The 18374-nt window shown below is 40.9% G+C and overlaps 1 long non-coding RNA gene across 1 annotated transcript; it reads right to left on the minus strand.

The window, feature by feature from the left end:
- Positions 1–534: 534 nt before the first annotated feature.
- LOC140608426 (uncharacterized) lies at positions 535–18287 on the minus strand. The gene is made up of 3 exons (XR_012010458.1): positions 17913–18287; positions 12537–12644; positions 535–645 (listed from the first exon to the last, which is right to left on the minus strand). It is a non-coding gene; the product is annotated as an uncharacterized lncRNA (long non-coding RNA).
- Positions 18288–18374: the final 87 nt, after the last annotated feature.

Here is an 18374-nt window from a genome sequence, read left to right on the forward strand (position 1 = left end):
TGTTGTCTCTTCTTCTTAAAGCCATGACCTTGAGGGAATTACATGATCCTCTGAACCTGTTTCCCTCTCCGTAAAACCTCTCCTACTCATTTGCTTTTATATGATTTCAGGCCCAAATGTGATCATTCCACACTGGAAATTATCAAGGTTTTTTTTTTTTTTTTTTTTTTTCCAGGTTATTATTTAACCACTTAACATGGTTAAGTGGCATGGCAAACCCAATAATCTGGAACTGCAAATAGTATTGTGAGCGTGCATTAGTGTGATGGTAACATTTTTACAGATGATGTAAATGTTCTCTGCAGGAGGGTTTAGAGGTTAAAAAGAAATTTTACATTTATTGTCTCATTATTTATCCTGACATAACCTGTGAAGAATGTCAGTTCCTCCACCTTAAATTTAAAGCAAGCTCCTTAGAATTATTGCATAGCAATTCTCTCTCTCTCTCTCTCTCTCTCACACACACACACACATTTACATACATATTTACTGGGTGTATACTACTGTGTGTCAGACATCGTTAGGCATTTTTACCTGTGTGGTGTCAGTTCCAAAAGCAGGCTTCAGATCTAATTCATCTAATTCTCTGCTGCTCTCTCCACTACTTCAGTCTGCTTTATCGTATTGGCCATCTTAAAGGGGACACTATGCAGGAAGGAAATGAAAATTAAAAGATAGTGTCATAGTCCATTTGCGCTGCTGTAACAAAACACCATAGACTGGGTGGCTTGTAAACAGAAATTTATTGCTCACAGTTCTAGAATCTGGAAGTCCAAGATCAGGGTACCAGCATGGTCAAGTGACAGCCCTCTTCTGGGTAATAGAATTCTTGTTTTGTATCCTCACATGGCAAATGGAGCTAAGGAAGCTCTGCCTATCTCTTTTATAAAAGGACTAATCCCATTCATGACAGTTCCACCTACATGACCTAACTGCCTTATCAGGCCCTACCTGATAATATCATCACCTTTGGGGTTAGGATTTCAACCCTAACACACATATTCTGATCACAGCAGACACAGTGACATCATATGCAAGAGTCCCATAGGTATGTGGATGAAAGATGTGTGCGTAGAAAAATAACAAAAATTTTTTATGTGTACATAGAAATACATTACTGTATTGTTCTCTCAGCTGCTCTTTTAAAATACTCAAGTTCAGAAAATCATATGCCTAAGATGCTGGTGTTAATAGCGAGCAAGTGATTTGATTTGTCTTAGTTTCCTAGGGCTGTCATAGCAAAGTACCACAAACCGGGTGACTTGAAGCAACAGAAAGTTATTCACTTAGAGTTCTGGAGGCTGGAAGCTCGAAATCAAGGTGTCAACAGAGTTGGTTCCTTCTGGAGGCCCTGAGGGAGAATCTCTTCCATGTTCATCTCCTAGCTTCTGTTGTTTATTGGAAATCCTTGACTCATAGCTGCATCACTCCATCATTTGCCTCTGCCACGGCCTTCTTCTTTGTGTCCCCATGCCTCCAAATATCTCTCTCCTTATAAGGTCAACAGTCACTGTATTTAGTGTCTACCCTAGTCCAGTATGCCCTCATCTTAGAGTGATTCCATCTACAAAAATCCCATTTCCAAATGAGGACATATTCACAGGGATAGGGTTAGATCTTCAAACTTTATCTCTTTGGGGGACACAATTCAACTTTCTACAGGGCTTTTTTTCTTTCTTTCTTTCTTTCTTTCTTTCTTTCTTTCTTTCTTTCTTTCTTTTTCTTTCTTTCAAAAAGATTTTACTTATTTATTCATGAGAGACACACACACAGAGAGGCAGAGATACAGACAGAGGGAGAAGCAGGCTACAGGCAGGAAGCCCAACGTGGGACTTGATCCCTGGACTCCAGGATCACTCCCTGGGCTTAAGGCAGACGCTCGACTGCTGAGCCACCCAGGCATCCCAATACAGGATTTTCTAAACTTTGTTTGCTGAAACATTTGAGTGTAAGTTATAGATACACAGCCCTATAACTCCTAAATACTATGGTGTGCATGTCCCAAAAATGGAGACGCTCTTCTACATAACCATAGTATACACATAAAAATCAAGAAATTAACATCAATACATACTGCCATCTAGGCCACAGGTTCCATTCAAATTTTGCCACTTGTCTCAAAAAATCCTTCATAACAAAACAAAGAGCAAACTTCTTCCCTTTTCCCCTTTATTCTTTTTTTTTTTTTAAGATTTTATTTATTTATTCATGAGAGACACACAGAGAGGACAGGCAGAGGGAGAAGCAGGCCCCCTTAGGGAGCGCGCTATGGGACTTGATCCCAGGACCCCAGGATCACGCCCTGAGCCAAAGGCAGGCGCCAAACCGCTGAACCACCCAGGCGTCCCTCTCCCTTTATTCTTGATCCAGGATCCAGTCTAGAACCATTTAGTTGTCATGCCTCTGATCTCTTTCAAGCTGGAACTGTTCCCAATTTTTCCTTGTCTCTAGGTGACCTTGGCATTTTTTGAGGAGTGTAGCCTAGTAATTCTGCAGTATTCTTTGCAAAGGTTTGTCTGGTGTTTCCTCAAGATTTAAATAAAGCTATGCATTTCAGCAGAAATACCACCACAGAGATAGTCTGTTTTTCTCAGCACATCATATTGGGAAACATTCAAATGGCAGTTTGTCCCATTACTGGTCATAGTATTATCACTTGGTGAAGATAGTACATACTAGATTTCACTGTATAGTTAATGAATAATCAATAAGCATTTAGTATGTGATTTGTGGGAAGATACTCAGGCTTTGTAAATAACCCATTCCTTATCAGACTTTTACACAGTGATTTTAGCATCCACTGATATTTTTGCCTGAATCATTTGTGATTGCAAGACAGTAATTTCTAATTCCATCATCTCTTCAACATTATTAGATGACATTCAGCTTTCCCTTTTTCCTTGTGTATCCATTTAGACAAATAAGGACTCTTGGAAATCTATTTTATTCAGTAGGTTAAAATCCTTCAGTATCATTATTTAGATGGTCACATTTGGCCATTGAGAATTCCTTCATGCTGGCCCCTGATCCTTTGCACATGGCCTATCATTTTTGAGCACTCCTTACTTTCTGTTACAACAGAGCCTTTTGTACTTTCCCTGCTTCAACCATAGAATTATCCAAGAAACCCTATTTCCATTTAGTGGGGAATGGTATTTAGAAACCATTTGAGTACAAGGTGTACTCATTTTTGCTGGCGTATCATTATTTCTAGGCTCTTTCCAAAGATATGTATTCAATATACACACCCACACATGCAAATATTTCCAAATCTTTCCATATAAGTATGTACTAATCCATTGATAGTATGAGAAAAAGAATTCTAAAGATTGCTTCCCTAAGAATCTTGTCTATCATTTATTCACTCAAACACTAACATGAGTACAGCTGTGAAGAGATTTTTGCAGATATAATTAAAGTTCTGAATCATTTGACCTTGAAATAAGATGGTTCAGGTAGGTAAGCTTTGCCTATTCAGGTGAGTCCTTTAAAAGCAGAGACTTTAGGGATCCCTGGGTGGCGCAGCGGTTTAGCACCTGCCTTTGGCCCAGGGTGTGATCCTGGAGACCTGGGATCGAATCCCACATCGGGCTCCCTGTGCATAGAGCCTGCTTCTCCCTCTGCCTATGTCTCTGCCTCTCTCTCTCTCTCTCTCTCTCTCTCTGTGTGACTATCATAAATAAATAAAAATTTAAAAAAATAAAAAATAAAAGCAGAGACTTTAGAAATAAATAAATAAATAAAAATAAAAAATAAATAAAAGCAGAGACTTTTTTCCATCTAGAAGCAGAAGGGAAGTCAGAGATGTCAAGCACAATAAAGTTTGACATGCTGTTGCTGGCTTGAAGATAAAGGGACACTATGTTGAAGGATGCAGGTAGTCTCAAGTTGCTGAGGATGGCCCTGTCTGACAGCCAGAAGGAAACTGGGACCTCAGTCCTACAACCGCAAGAAACAGAACTCTGTCAACAACCCGACTAAAACAGATTCTTTCCCAGAGCCTCCAGGTAAAAGCCTTGCCTGACCAACACCTTGATTTTGGTTTTGTGAGACCTTGAACATAGAATCCAACTGAGTCCCCTTGGATTTCTGACTTACAGAATGTGGGCTAATAAATGAGTACTGTTTTAAGCCACTAAATTTGTGGTAATTTTATAGCAGCACTAGAAAACATATATAGATGAACTAGGATATAAATAAAAAACTGAATTTACACTGATTCTAACTGAATACCACAGATTTTTCTAATCTTCCCTTTTTCATATCTGAACCTTCAAAAGTTAATAACCAATTCCTCTTCAAGACATTTACTTATTTGCTTAATCACCTTATATATAACAGACTGCTTTACCTGTGAGCCTACCACTTGACTTGCAGGTCATCACCTCAGCCTTGACCCCATAGCATATAGGAGTTGTGCCAGTTGAATTCCCACCACCTGTGACCCCATTTTACACTAAATCCAGAACATACCATCCATGGGGGCCATGCCAGCCAAGTTATGCCTGGGCTATGCTCTGCTCCACTCTAAAGGATTTATGTTTAAGTGTATTTTACTTTTTTAGCATCATTTTAGAAAAAGTTCTTCTCTCTTAAAAGATGGTGGTTATGGGGACACCTGGGTGGCTCAGTCAGTTAAGCATGTGATTTTGGCGAAGATCATGATGTCAGAGTCCTAGGATTGAGCCCCAAGTAAAGCTCCTCATTCAGCAAAAAGTCTTCCTGTCCCTCTGCCCTTCCCTCTGCTTGTGTGTGCACGCTCTCTTTCTCTCTCTCAAATAGATAAAATCTTTAAAAAATGGTGGTTTGGGGATGGATCCCTGGGTGGCTCAGCGGTTTAGCACTTGCCTTTGGCCCAGGGCGTGATCCTGGAGTCCCAAGATCAAGTCCCACGTTGGGCTCCCTGCATGGAGCCTGCTTCTCCCTCTGCCTGTGTCTCTGCCTCTCTCTCTCTCTCTCTCTCTCTGTGTGTGTCTTTCATGAATAAATAAATAAAAATCCTTTTAAAAAATGGTGGTTATATACCACTTCCTATTCTAACAACTTTATTGCTGCCATCAACATGAAACAGCATTTGACTGAGTACCACAGTACTCACTGCTGTGTTAGATGTTCTGAAGCACTTCTAAATGAGGAATATGATGCTGGGTTTCAGACTACCATTTTATAATATAATAAGTATGAAAGAATTACAACCCTAAATTGATAGCTGATCTTTTACTTTGCCTAACATTCTTTTTCAAAAAGATAGACTCATCCAATTTTGAGTTTGTTTGTTTGTTTGTTTGTTTTTTTTACAAACAATCCATGTGTTTATGAGTATAAAGGAAAAAAAAAGCATACCTGTGTTCCTCCTTTACTACTCACACTAAACACTTCAGCTACTCCTGGTCACCAAATGTGGGCTGGGGGCCAGGGCAGGGGGTGGGGGTATTCCCCACACGAGGCCATTCTGCGATACTAGAGGGTGTCTTATAATTCAGTTCTGACTCTACCTGGAGATAGCATTAGATCTCAGAGGCTAAGGGCTCAGACCCACAGGACTGCAACCTCAGTCTCACACTCCAGGTGCTGATTGCAAGTCCAGGTTGTTACCCATGCTTCTGACTGACTGGCTAGAAATTGGGGGTTTCCAGGGCTGCCTCTTTGGGTTTGATTAATTTACTAGAACAACTCACAGAACTCAGAGAAACATTCATTTACTTTTCGTTTGCCAGTTTGCTATAGAGGATATTATAGAGGATACAGATGAACAGCCAGATAAAATAGGATGGAATCCAAAAGAGTGCCAAGAGCAGGAGTTCCTATCCCCTTAGACTTGGGGTGCACTCTTCCAAGTTCACCAACCCAGAAGCTCATCAAATCTCCTAGTTCAAGAGTTTTTATAGAGTTTACTATGTATCCCCCCAGCCTCTTTCTCCTTCCCAGAGATGGTGGGTGGAGTTGAAAGTGAGGACTTTCTAATTACTTGGTTTTTGTGACTGGCCCCATCCTGAAGCTATCTAGGGACTCCACCCTAAGCCACTCATTAGCATAAACAAACTCAGGCTGCTCTAAAGAAGTTCCTTATGAATAATAAGACACTCCTATTACTCAAGAAATTCAGAGGTTTTTAGGAGATTAGTGCCAGTCACCAGGGACAAAGATCAACTATATTTCTTATTATGCCACAATTAGGAACACATCTTCTACACACTTCTTTTCTTTGGAACGGAGAGAGAAAAGGGAAGAGCTAGATTTGGGAAAATGTAAAACATAATACATTTTAATTATAATAGGCAGGTAATACAAAGAACTTGTTTTGCTATCCGGGAGAAAAGACCTCCTCTCTCAACTATAAATCTGGCTGAGAGACAAGGACAAAATAATTATATATTCACCTCAGTCTTTCAATAAAGGCAGAAAGAGCTTTCCATTTTAAATTTGTTTTGTTTTGTACCACATGTGGGTTAATTAGATAAAACCATGTCATGTGCCAGATTCAATCAGCCTGAAAATAATCAGAAAACCGGGTTTGGCATTGTTTATGCTGTTCTGGCTCAGATAGACAAAAGCACAAAATGTAAATTGGCTCCAGAAAATAACATATGTGTACTGGTGCCAGCTTTGCTTTCATGGGATTATCTCTAGCTGGCACCTGAACAGCAGATGCTGCTCTGGGTGACCATTAGACAAACCTACACGATGTAGATACCCATTTTCCATGAGTGGACACCTCCATGAAGGGCACTTATTTTACTGCCTCTGACAGAGGCCGAAACTAGCTTTCCAGCTATTGGCAGTCAGTCAACTGAAAATGCATGTTGAAGTTAAAAAATGAAAATGCATTTTTGTTTGGCTTATCCCCTAGTGAATTCCTTTAGGTTTATTTCTTTGTCTTTAAAAATCTCCTGTAGGATTAGAAATACAGTTCTGAAACTACTCCTTAGCTGTATGTCTTTGCTGTAGGTAGTTCAGTGAATATTATTACGAAGGGGAAGAATGCAGAATGTTTCACTGTCTTCCTACTTAAGTTCCAAGGGATGAACATTTTAGCAATTATCCAAGCAATCATGGAATGACAAACATTCATTTAAAAAAAACGAATCAGGGATCCCTGGGTGGCGCAGCGGTTTGGCGCCTGCCTTTGGCCCAGGGCACGATCCTGGAGACCCAGGATCGAATCCCACATCGGGCTCCCGGTGCATGGAGCCTGCTTCTCCCTCTGCCTATGTCTCTGCCTCTCTCTCTTTCTCTCTCTGTGACTATCATAAATAAATAAAAATTAAAAAAAAAAAAAAAACGAATCATCTGATAGATGGTAAAATCCAAATGAGCTAATTTTTCCTTCTGTTTGTTCTATGTAAACTACCTGATATCAATGCACAAGGGAACAGGATTCCAGGTTGTTCCCCTTATACTTTTTTAAAAGAATAATTTTTTTAGAATATTATAGAATGTGTGTTTGGGTGGTGACCACTTCTCTCAGTATGGATGAAACTACCTGAGTTAGAGAAACTAAAAGGACTCTATGAAGAATTGCTTTTTTGTTCCATTTCCTGCTTCTATTTTTGCTAGGACCTGCATCCTGCCCTACACATATTTTTTTTTTCCTACACATATTTTATAATATGTTTTCTTTGTAAGAGTCAGGGAGTTAATGACTTCTTTGGAATCTTCCAGCACAGTAAGATAACATCTAAGGAGTGACTTGTGGGATCATCATATATGTTTTCCAGACCACTGACTCCAGACACCTTGACACCAAGACAGACCCCCTCGCTTGAGGGTATAAATGACTTATGGAGGGTACCTGGACACTTGTCTTTGTTTAAACCAGTTCCTGGGTGCCAGAGAGGACATCTACACCAGACCACAAGCAAAGGAGAGACTCACTCTCCTTTCAGAGTCTTTCAGACACTCTGCCTCAATCTGCACTTTCTCTGAATCTTCAGTAAACTCCGCTCTCACTTCCCTCTGGTTCATTTTGATTTTTATCCTGCATGAAGCCGAGAACCCTCTTGGCTGGTCCTGCAGGACCCCTTTGGGGGCTCGGACCTGGCTTACCTATGTCATACCTACCTGTCAAATTCAACGGGAACATTTTATCCTCATTTTACTTGGTTTATCTGCAGGTATCTGGAATTTTTCACTATTTCATCCTTTTTGAAATTTCCTTGTTTTCCATGACCCACTATCTCCTGACTTCTACCTCTTTTACTTTTCTGGCTTCTTATTTGTAGCTCCTTTCACCCACCCCACCCCATCCTCCCACCCCCGCCCTTTTTCCCATCCACTTCTTGAGTCTGGGTGATGAGGGAACAGAGGTCTTGCTGAGAACAGACCACAAGCTGACGCCCCACAAATGACTCCCCCTCCCAGGTGGGATATGGGTGGCATTCCTCAGGCACTCCCAACTGCCCTAAAGCTAAGGGAAAGGAAAAGCTAATAGTTAATTTTTAGAGATCATTGTCTTACAGACCTAAGTCTCCCTCAGTTTACAAAACAAACGCCTTGGTGATTTACAAGAATAAAGCATTCTTATCAATAACCTAATTTCCGGAAGGAAACTCCCTATTATCTTAATGTTAATGCTTTACTAGAGGGAAAAACAACCTTACTTTGACAATGGCGAGGCCTCAAATATCTTGTAGGTCCTGTTTAGCATACATAAATCATTTTGAACACCTGCCTTTTCCTACCTCCCCCAACTCCTAAGTATATAATCAGCCACTCCTCACAAGCCCAGGGCAGGAGCTCTTCCTGCCCATGGGTCCTCTCCCTATGTTTTAATAAAACCACCATTTTGCACTAAAAATGTCTCAAGAATCCTTTCTTGGTTGTCGGCTCCGGGCCTCTCCCAACCAAACCTCACCTAGATTCCAAAATTACATCTTTGGTGTGCACAGAGTCTAATCTCTCTCTCTCTCTCTCTCTCTCTCTCTCTCTCTCCCTCTCTTTTGTTCTTTGTATTTTTTCCTAGTTCTATAGTTGCCAGTGGCAGAAACCTAAAAATCACCTTGGATTCTTACCTTTTCCTCATCCCTTCTATCTGCTCAATCCCTTGTCTTCTTGACACTATCTCTTCACCTCTTAGATTTCTCCTCGGACTAGTAAAACCACTTTGGTTGCAAATACAGAAAATCCCACTAGAACTTGGTTTAAAAATAGAATGACAGTCTCTTCAACAAGTCAATGGCATGAAAAAAATGTAGGGAAAGGGATTTTTGTGATTAAATGAGACTAATAAGACTTAAACATCAGCTCCTACATGTGTGTGTGTGGACCTTGTTTGGATTCCAACGTGAACAAACCAACTATTTAAAAAGTTTTTTGTAAACAAAACCATATCAGAGAGGAAACAAACCATAAGAGATTTTTTTTTTTTTTTTTAACCATAAGAGATTCTTAATCATAGGAAACAAACTGAGGGTTACTGGAGGGGAGGGGGGCAGAGATGGGGTAACTGGGTGATGGGCATTAATGAGGGCACGTGATGTAATGAGCACTGGGTGTTATATAAGACTAATGAATCACTGAACTCTTCCTCTGAAATTAATACATTATATATTAATTAATTAAATTTAAATTTTAAAAAGCGAAAAAAAGGTTTTTTGTAACCATCAGGGGAATTTGGGTAAGAACTGGATATTAGGTGACATTGACACTGTAGGGGACAAGCGCAGGGTGACCCAAGACAGGCCACTTTGACATAAACATTATTTTGAGTTAAAAGTAATCAAGTAGGGATCCCTGGGTGGCGCAGCAGTTTGGCGCCTGCCTTTGGCCCAGGGCGCGATCCTGGAGACCCGGGATCGAATCCCATGTCGGGCTCCCGGTGCATGGAGCCTGCTTCTCCCTCTGCCTGTGTCTCTGCCTCTCTCTCTCTCTCTCTCTGTGACTATCATAAATAAATAAAAATTAAAAAAAAAAAGTAATCAAGTAATCAAAACCCAGCAAATGCAGGATAAGTCCTCTCCCTGGTCCTCAATTGCCTAAATTTACATTGGAAAGGAGAGCCTGTAACTGGAAGAGAGCTATTAACCTGAGACTCCCCTTTGCCTAAGAACCTTACCTGCATAATGGGGTAACCTTTGTGCTTCAAAACGTCTCCTTTCAACTTGATACTAATGGCTTTCCTCCCCCTTGTATCCTCAGACTCTACTTCTCTCATTAGCTCCTATAAGCTTCCTGTTGCCTCACTGTCTTTGGAATTTTATGTCTGTGTGGACTTCCCCTATGCACATCTATTAAATTTGATTTTCTCCTGTTAATCTGTCTCATATCAATTTGATTCTAAGTCCAGCTAGAAGGACCTTGAAAGGCAGAGGATAATCTTCCTCCCTGACAACACAAAGGTTATCGATAATTTTTGTTGGGTTCACAATGGTGTGATTTTAGAAAATGCCCATACTGAAATATATGCTAAAATAATCTGAGTGAAATGACATGATATCTTGATTGCTTTAAAATATTTCATCAAAAAAGGAAAATAGATGAAGAATTGTGGCAGAATGTTGACAATTGTTGAATCCGGATTTTTGGAATATGAGAGTTCATTATACCATCTTTATTCTTTTTAAATCCTTAAAGAGAAATCAAAACAAACAATTTTTACTTCATAACTAAGAAGTTCAGAGATAAGTTTGACTTTAAGTGAAGGTTGATATAGGAGTTAATATTACTGGGATGCCTCGATGGCTCAGTGGTTGAGCGTCTATCTGCCTTTGGCTCAGGGTGTGATCCCGTGGTCCTGGGATCGAGTCCCACATCGGGGTCTCTGCGGGGAACCTGCTTCTCCCTCTGACTGTGTCTTGGCCTCTCTCTGTGTCTCTCATGAATAAATAAATAAAATCTTTAAAAATAATAATAACATTATTATCATTATTATAAAAACTCAGTTTCTTTGTAATCTCATTGTGGCTTTCAATGGTGTTTGCTTCATCCTAAAGTTAACATAAATTATTTATAACACTGAATTGCATTCAACTGTGATCTAGTTTGAGATAAGTTAAATGGTCACCCTAGCTCAAGGCTGTCAAATGATTGCCAACCACAATAAGGGCTTCATGCTTCTCTGTTCATGTCCAACTGAGTAGAGAAAAAGCTCCTTCCCCAGCAAACATTTTCTATAACCCCTATGTCCAAGAAGGGCTATGTATGCTAAACAGTTAGAATAATGGGATACCTTGGTTGGCTTAGGTTAATCAGGACTCTTCCTGAGAGTAGGAGGCAGAGACAGTTCTTGGGTCCTTGTTGGGTGGGGGCCAAGAAGGATTGACTATGGGAAGGAAACCTTCCTTCCTTGGAAGGAAACCTTCACTATCACCCTCCTTGCCATGTCCCTGCCACCGTCCTAGTCTGGCACCCAAGGTTTAGTACTCAGACTATTGAAATAACTTTCTTGCTGATTTTCCTTCTTTAGTTTTGGCCCATCAATTCCACATTACTACCAGAATGATCTTCTTAGCATGTAGATTTGATCATGTCACTGCCACCTTCAATATTTTTTTGATATCTTGGCTTTACCTATAAGGCATTTACCAATTCCAAATGCCTTTTCTTATTAAGTAAAGCTGTTTAATATCCGGCCCTTGTCTGGTTATCTGTCCACTCTCATCTATCTATATTCTCTTCTCTATACTTTAAGCTTTAGCAAAACAGAATTACTTGTAATACTCTTCATATGCAATGCTTTCTCATACCTTGTTCCCCCAAGCCTGCCTCAATCTTACAGTCAGCTTGAATGCTATCTTCTTGGACTCCTTTTCAGACTCATCCTTTTATGCCCACTGCACTTGCCACCCACGAGAGTCCTGTTTTCTGATCAGACCAGAATAGTGACTTGTGGGTTAACTGAAAACCTAATTAAATGGAGGATAAACAGTATTTTTTATTTTATTTTATCTTTAAACATTATTTTTTAAAGATTTTTATTTATGTATTTATTTGAGAGAGAGAGAGAGCGTTGCAATGGAAAAGGGGAGGGGAGAAAGTATCTGAAGCAGACTCCAGCACTGAGTCATGGAGGGGATGTCACTTCCATGACTGATCTCATGACCTGAGCTGAAACTGAAGTGGGAGAGTGAGGTTCTTGTCTCATTGAGTCAAAGAATGAATGTTGCGGACAAAGGAGACTGAGTAAAGTGGTAGAAGTTTATTAAGCAAGGATACAGAAAAAGCTTTCAGGAATGAGAGGGGTCCGGACAGGGTTGCCAATGTGGGCCTCCATTGACAAGTCTTTTCTTTAGAACTGACCAGGGAGCCTTATCATTCTTAGGATGTCTTGGTTTGAGTAAGGACTGGTGATAACCTCTTTAATGGCTTACTTCTGTTTAGGATCTGGTTATTCTTTGTTGATCACAGGTGACTGTATAAAAAAGACAGCCTCCCCACCCACCCCTAGGGCAGGTGGTCTGGTTGGTTCCCTTATCTCTGGTTTCCTTACATGTCAGCATTTTGGGGATTTCCATGAGCCTCATCACAATGCCCCCTATCTATCTCTCTCTACCTAGCCTCGCCTGTCCTTTACTCATTCCTCCCCCTAAAATATTTACCCTAATTGCTGTCAGGGAATGGGAGATGATCACTCTGGCGGCTTCCTGCTGAAATGGGTCGGCAGGCTGTGCAGCGGTTAGAATCTATCCACAGGCTGGTCCAGAGGTCTATGGTATGGCTCCGCAGGTCATGATGGAGAGCAAATGGTACATGCAAAAGGATAAACATAAAACAAGCATTAGATCCAAAATTATGATCACATCCCTTAGATAAGATCGGTGGATATCTTGATCTTATTTAATTGATCATAATTATGGCTTCATGTTTCATAAAGTCAACCTTAGTTCCTTAAAGCTGTTTGGTCATATCTGAGTCTATGCATGTCTCTCAAATCTGCCATTCCAGTCAAAGCCTTGGTAAAATAACCAATATTTCCAATGGTGTCCTGTTACAAGGAGAACAGATTTTTAATGAATTTATGCAAATGATTATGATTGCCATGGAAGAAAGAATACTTATTGAGAACTTTCAAATTTCAGAGAGTTTGGGTAGAGAGAAAAGTTAAATGCTACAATTTGTTCACAAATGAATACTTTATCACATTTCCAAAAGTCATAGATAACTTAAGAGAAAGTTTCCTTAATCTGGGAGAGCAAATATAAGAGAACCAGCATGTTTCAAACAAGAGTCACAAAAAAACTATAATCATTTTTCCCAATTCACTTAGTCCCATATTACCATTTCTTATTTAGTTTGAAAGCAGCTTTAATTAGTTCTGGAAATTCTTACCCATTTCAGTTTTGATCTTAAAGATATTGAATACCTGTATTTGTCCTAAAAATCCTTTATATGAACCTCCTTGAAGATGAAACTCATTTTGGAAGATAATAAGAACCATAAGAAATGACAAAAACTTAGAAATGGACATGGTTAATGATCTGATATGAGAGTTCATTAATGATGCAACTGACAAGGAAACTCAGTTATTTCTGTGACACATAATACTTCAATAATCAGGGCAGCCCGGGTGGCTCAGCATAGTTTAGCACTGCCTTCGGCCCAGGGAGTGATCCTGGAGACCCGGGATCCGGATCAAGTCCCACATTGGGCTCCCTGCATGGAGCCTGCTTCTCCTTCTGCCTATGTCTCTGCCTCTCTCTGTGTCTCTCATGAATAAATAAATAAAATCTTAAAAGAAATATTTCAATAATCAAAATATCAAGTGATGACCTTTCATTAAAACATATTAAAACTTTATGAATTGCATATCATCTCTAGAATAGTTATAGCATTTACCCAAATGTAACCTAAGGCCTATCCGTTGTTTAATAGTGCTTCCAGGGATCCCTGGGTGGCGCAGCGGTTTGGCGCCTGCCTTTGACCCAGGGCGCGATCCTGGAGACCCTGGATCGAGTCCCATGTCGGGCTCCCGGTGCATGGAGCCTGCTTCTCCCTCTGCCTGTGTCTCTGCCTCATTCTCTCTCTCTCTCTGTGACTATCACAAATAAATAAAAGTTAAAAAAAATTTAAAAAAAAATAGTGCTTCCAGAGTAACTTAACATACTAAATAAAAAGGCCTAATGAGTCAGAGACTTCATTTACACCTTATTTTTTGGGAAGTTTGTTAAAACTTTAGAAAGGTTTCAAGCACATGCCTAACTAGAATTAGGGATGTTAAAGACCTGATAAAAGCAAAACATAGAAATGGGGTTTTTCTGGGCAGACAAAAAAGAAAACAACCATTTACATCTTCCTATAAAGAGCAGACCAACCCTTCAAGAAAACCTGCTGAATAGAGAGAACACAGACTTTCATTCTTATCCCCCTGTACTTTAAAATCCATTCTCTTAATCTTAGTCCATCTTGACCACACCTAAAATTTATTTCCAAAGATTTCCCTTCACAAACCTTCTACAACTTTCCTTTGCTCTCAGATTTTGTCCCAAGCCATTTCTTTCCAAACAAGCAATCTCATTTGGGACAAAATTACCTTCTTTTACTTTCAACAAAAATGCACTCCTATTCCTTATATCTTTCTTACATATCTCCAACCTCTCTACATACAGAGTTGCTTCCCTTATTCCCATCAGTCTTAACTACATTTAGCAGGATTTTGGTCTCTTAGAGACCTTAGTCTCCAGTGAAAACTAAGTAGTAACCAATTGTGAACTGTTACACCTGAACTCTTTAGACAGCAATTTTATGAACCCGTTTAAGAACAAAGCATGTTGGGGAGGAGGGCGGGGGGTGGGGGTGAATGGGTGATGGGCACTGAGGGGGGTACTTGACGGGATGAGCACTGTGTGTTATTCTGTACGTTGGTAAATTGAACACCAATAAAAAATAAATTTATTTAAAAAAAAAGAACAAAGCATGTTTACCAATACACCCAAATATTGTTAGTTTCCTTGCAATAAGAAGTCAAAAGCACAAACCTATGTCCAATAATCAATGATTTGGCACTTTACCCTACTTGGAAAAGACCTAGATGTCCAATGACTTCAATCCCAATTACCATCCAAGCAAAATGTAAAGCTTCTAAGTCTTTCCAAAGACTTAGAAAGCTATCTTAACAATTACCCATGAAAACTTTGAGGCAGACAAGATTAAACATCATTTTAAGTCATCTTTTTGCTAACAAATTGCAACAGAGATAACATGAGCTTATTTGACCTTCAGTAGACCTTGGTAGAATAGGTTTCACATTTAATGCTGGTAACTTGAAAGGAATGTCTACCTTAAACCAACGAACTCTAAATACTGAATTATAGTCCATCTGGATCCACTCTTGAAAGTCCATCAGTTTGTTCCTCATTGTCAATTTTTACCTGAGACACTGGTGGGGAAATCCGAAGTGAGTAGTGAACACAGGCGGCACACACGGTGGTGTGGAAGCAGGAACAGGGGGAGAAGACAGAAGAGGCAAAGTGCAGCCAGAAGGCAGAGAAAAGGGGTCCCTGGTTCATCCACTTGGACAGATGAGCAAACCCCATGTTCTTCCACCAAGTGGAATTAAGCAGTCCATGTCAGGCCAGAGAAGACAGGGAACCTCCCTGAAACATAGGGAGTTTCAGCAGCTGCTTGGGAATATTCCTTAAAATCCCCGTCCTGAGGCAGACTAACCACAATTGGCTCCAATTATAGCCATTAACCTGAGAAATGAATGAGGGAGAAGCCCCCATGTGCGCTACTATAACCTGAATCTATTGGGAGGAACAGTGAGAGTGAGAGTCAGTATCCCCCTTGCAAGGGAGAGCCTGCATTTCCTCCAGCAACTTGGGTTTATCCAGAGGCTTATTTAGATAACTGTCCAGTATGTCAGGAGGTAGTTTACTAGTCAACCTCTTCAAGCAAACACATTCTGCAAGAGGCCCTTCGGTGGGGGTCCTGAAGTAGAGCCCCGTTCCATGCAGAAGATCTAACTGATAATCCCATTGAGGCCATGCAGTGTTACAGGAGATCAATCCTTTCCTAGTTTTGCAATCAATATTGTTTCCAGTGGGTTAAAAGGCACCCCAAGGGAGAGTCCTTGGGAACTGAAGAAGAGACCATGCCTTGCTGCAAAGGTCACACCTTATTTTACCATTGCCTTGAAGAACCCACCACGGAAAACACTGCAAGAGTTTCAAGGGGGAAATTACCGAATTTTGCAGTACCCAATGTAGAGAAGTTCCCACAGAGAATGGTTTGTTTCCCATCTTGTGATCCTGGTAGGAGCCCCTTACCCCATACCTGTTATAAAGAGGTGACTCTGAAGGCATCCCTACATATCAGTTCTCTCCCAAGAACCAAGGCGTCCCCTGGTTTGCCTACCCAAGGTGAAAGAGTGGCCTAACGTCTTGGGTTGAGGAGGGATTAGGCCGGTGGGAGTAGCCACTCTTACCTGTCCATCACTTGATCCTCCTTATCTCCTCTGGATTTCCCCCCAGAAAGTCTGGCCTAATCATAAGGGCTTAGGGAGGTTAACAGTTTAATATTCTTTTTAGAAGGCTAAGAATGTGACTGAAACAGCTAGGATCTCTCAGTGGGAGGTGTGTGTTGCTTATGGATGAGGCTTCCCTGGGGTGTGATCCCCAGGGCCGGTCTCTACTCTTTTGTGTCTCAGAGAATCCCCAAGGTCACTAATGGTAACGGAAGGGCAGGTTCAGAGCGCTGGATTGCCGGTCCTCCTGTGCATTCCCAGGATGAATCTTAAATAAGCAGGGAATCCTTTTAAAGACCTCATTCTTTGGAGCTCTCTTGAATTGAGCTCTTGTTGTTTGGTCATGTTAAATTGGCCTGCAGTCCCTAGCTCCTTGAATATCCGATCAGTCAGGCCAATTATAAACCGATTTTAATTATGTTTCCTTGCTTTATCCCTGGGTGCTTTTTTTGTCGATATACCTATGGTCCCACCTGCAAGCATGGCCCTGTTGAGGGGTGCAGACCCCAAGTTTTAGCGTCATCATAATTTCATATTTTTGTTATTGGAACAAGAAAGCCTCAACCATATGACCCATTAAAGTCCCAGCCACTAATGCCACCAATTAAGGAATTGACTGGGGGTGTGTAAGGAGGTAATTACACTCCTTAATGCCCAAAGTATCCTAAGGGGAGTAAATGCCCAGGAAACATCAGGCTGTTTCCAAAGTATCATAGAAAGAGATCGCTGTAATCCTGCTCACCGATAACTCGGGTTTAATTCCTGGCCGTGATTAAAACTAAATTACACCTAACAGAGAAATATGTCTTAAACCAGGCAGCAAAAATGAGGAAAATGTTGTTCTTCCTAAACTAAGTTCTCATGAAAGGCACTTTTTTTTTTTTTTAAGATTTTATTTATTTATTCATGAGAGACACAGGCAGAGGAAGAAGCAGGCTCCCCATGGGGAGCCCAATGTGGAACTGGGACTCCGGGATCACACCCTGAGCCAAAGGTAGACTCTCAACCACTAAGCCACCCAGGCATCTCGATAATTAGTTTACTAAAGAAATCTCATATACAACCAAGCTGGCATTTCCTGTGCACGGCCTAGGGCATCCAGGCAGGCACTCAACCACTGAGCCACCCAGGCACCCCTCATGAAAGACACTTTTAAATGGAAAAGTCTTATATCTACATAGGCAATACTCTTTCTCGAATAAATCCCTGATTAAAAGGGCATATTGATCATTGGGAGACTGGAAGGGCCCTACTACCAGCAAAGGTAGGAGAAGGCCATTTAAGAAAAACCAATGAACAAAGCAGAATTGGGTAGGCTTAGGCCAACATTCCTTTCTTTTCAGGAAGGGGGATTGATCAAAGCTTTCTCTAGAAGCCTGTCAACTCAGTCTTAAAACAGAAGGCTGTGCTATTTGCCTTTAACTGGCCGACAGGTGCCTGGTTTTGCTGTTAAAAGAAGAGGTTATCCAAGGGAGAGTCATCTCCCAGGAAAGAAGAGTCTGCTTCTACTCACCCTTCGGTGGGAGTAGTCCGGGGTTTCGGCCTTTAAGTGAGGTGGGAGAGTGAGGTTCTTGTCTCATTGAGTCAAAGAATGAATGTCGCAGACAAAGGAGACTGAGTAAAGTGGTTAAGCAAGGATACAGAAAAAGCTCTCAGGAATGAGAGGGGTCCGGACAGGGTTGCCAGCGTGGGCCTCCATTGACAAGTCTTTTCTTTAGAACTGACCAGGGAGCCTTATCCATTCTTAGGATGTCTTGGTTTGAGTAAAGACTGGTGATAATCTCTTTAATGGCTTACTTCTTTTTAGGGTCTGGTTATTCTTTGTTGATCACAGGTGATTGTATAAAAAAGACAGCCTCCCCACCCACCCCTAGGGCAGGTGGTCGGGTTGGTTCCCTTATCTCTGGTTTCCTTACTGGTCAGCATTTTGGGGATTTCCATGAGCCTCATCACAATGCCCCCTATGTATCTCTCC

Source organism: Canis lupus, chromosome 17 (genome assembly GCF_048164855.1).
Source record: "Canis lupus baileyi chromosome 17, mCanLup2.hap1, whole genome shotgun sequence".
In the NCBI taxonomy this organism is placed as follows: Eukaryota; Metazoa; Chordata; class Mammalia; order Carnivora; family Canidae; genus Canis; species Canis lupus.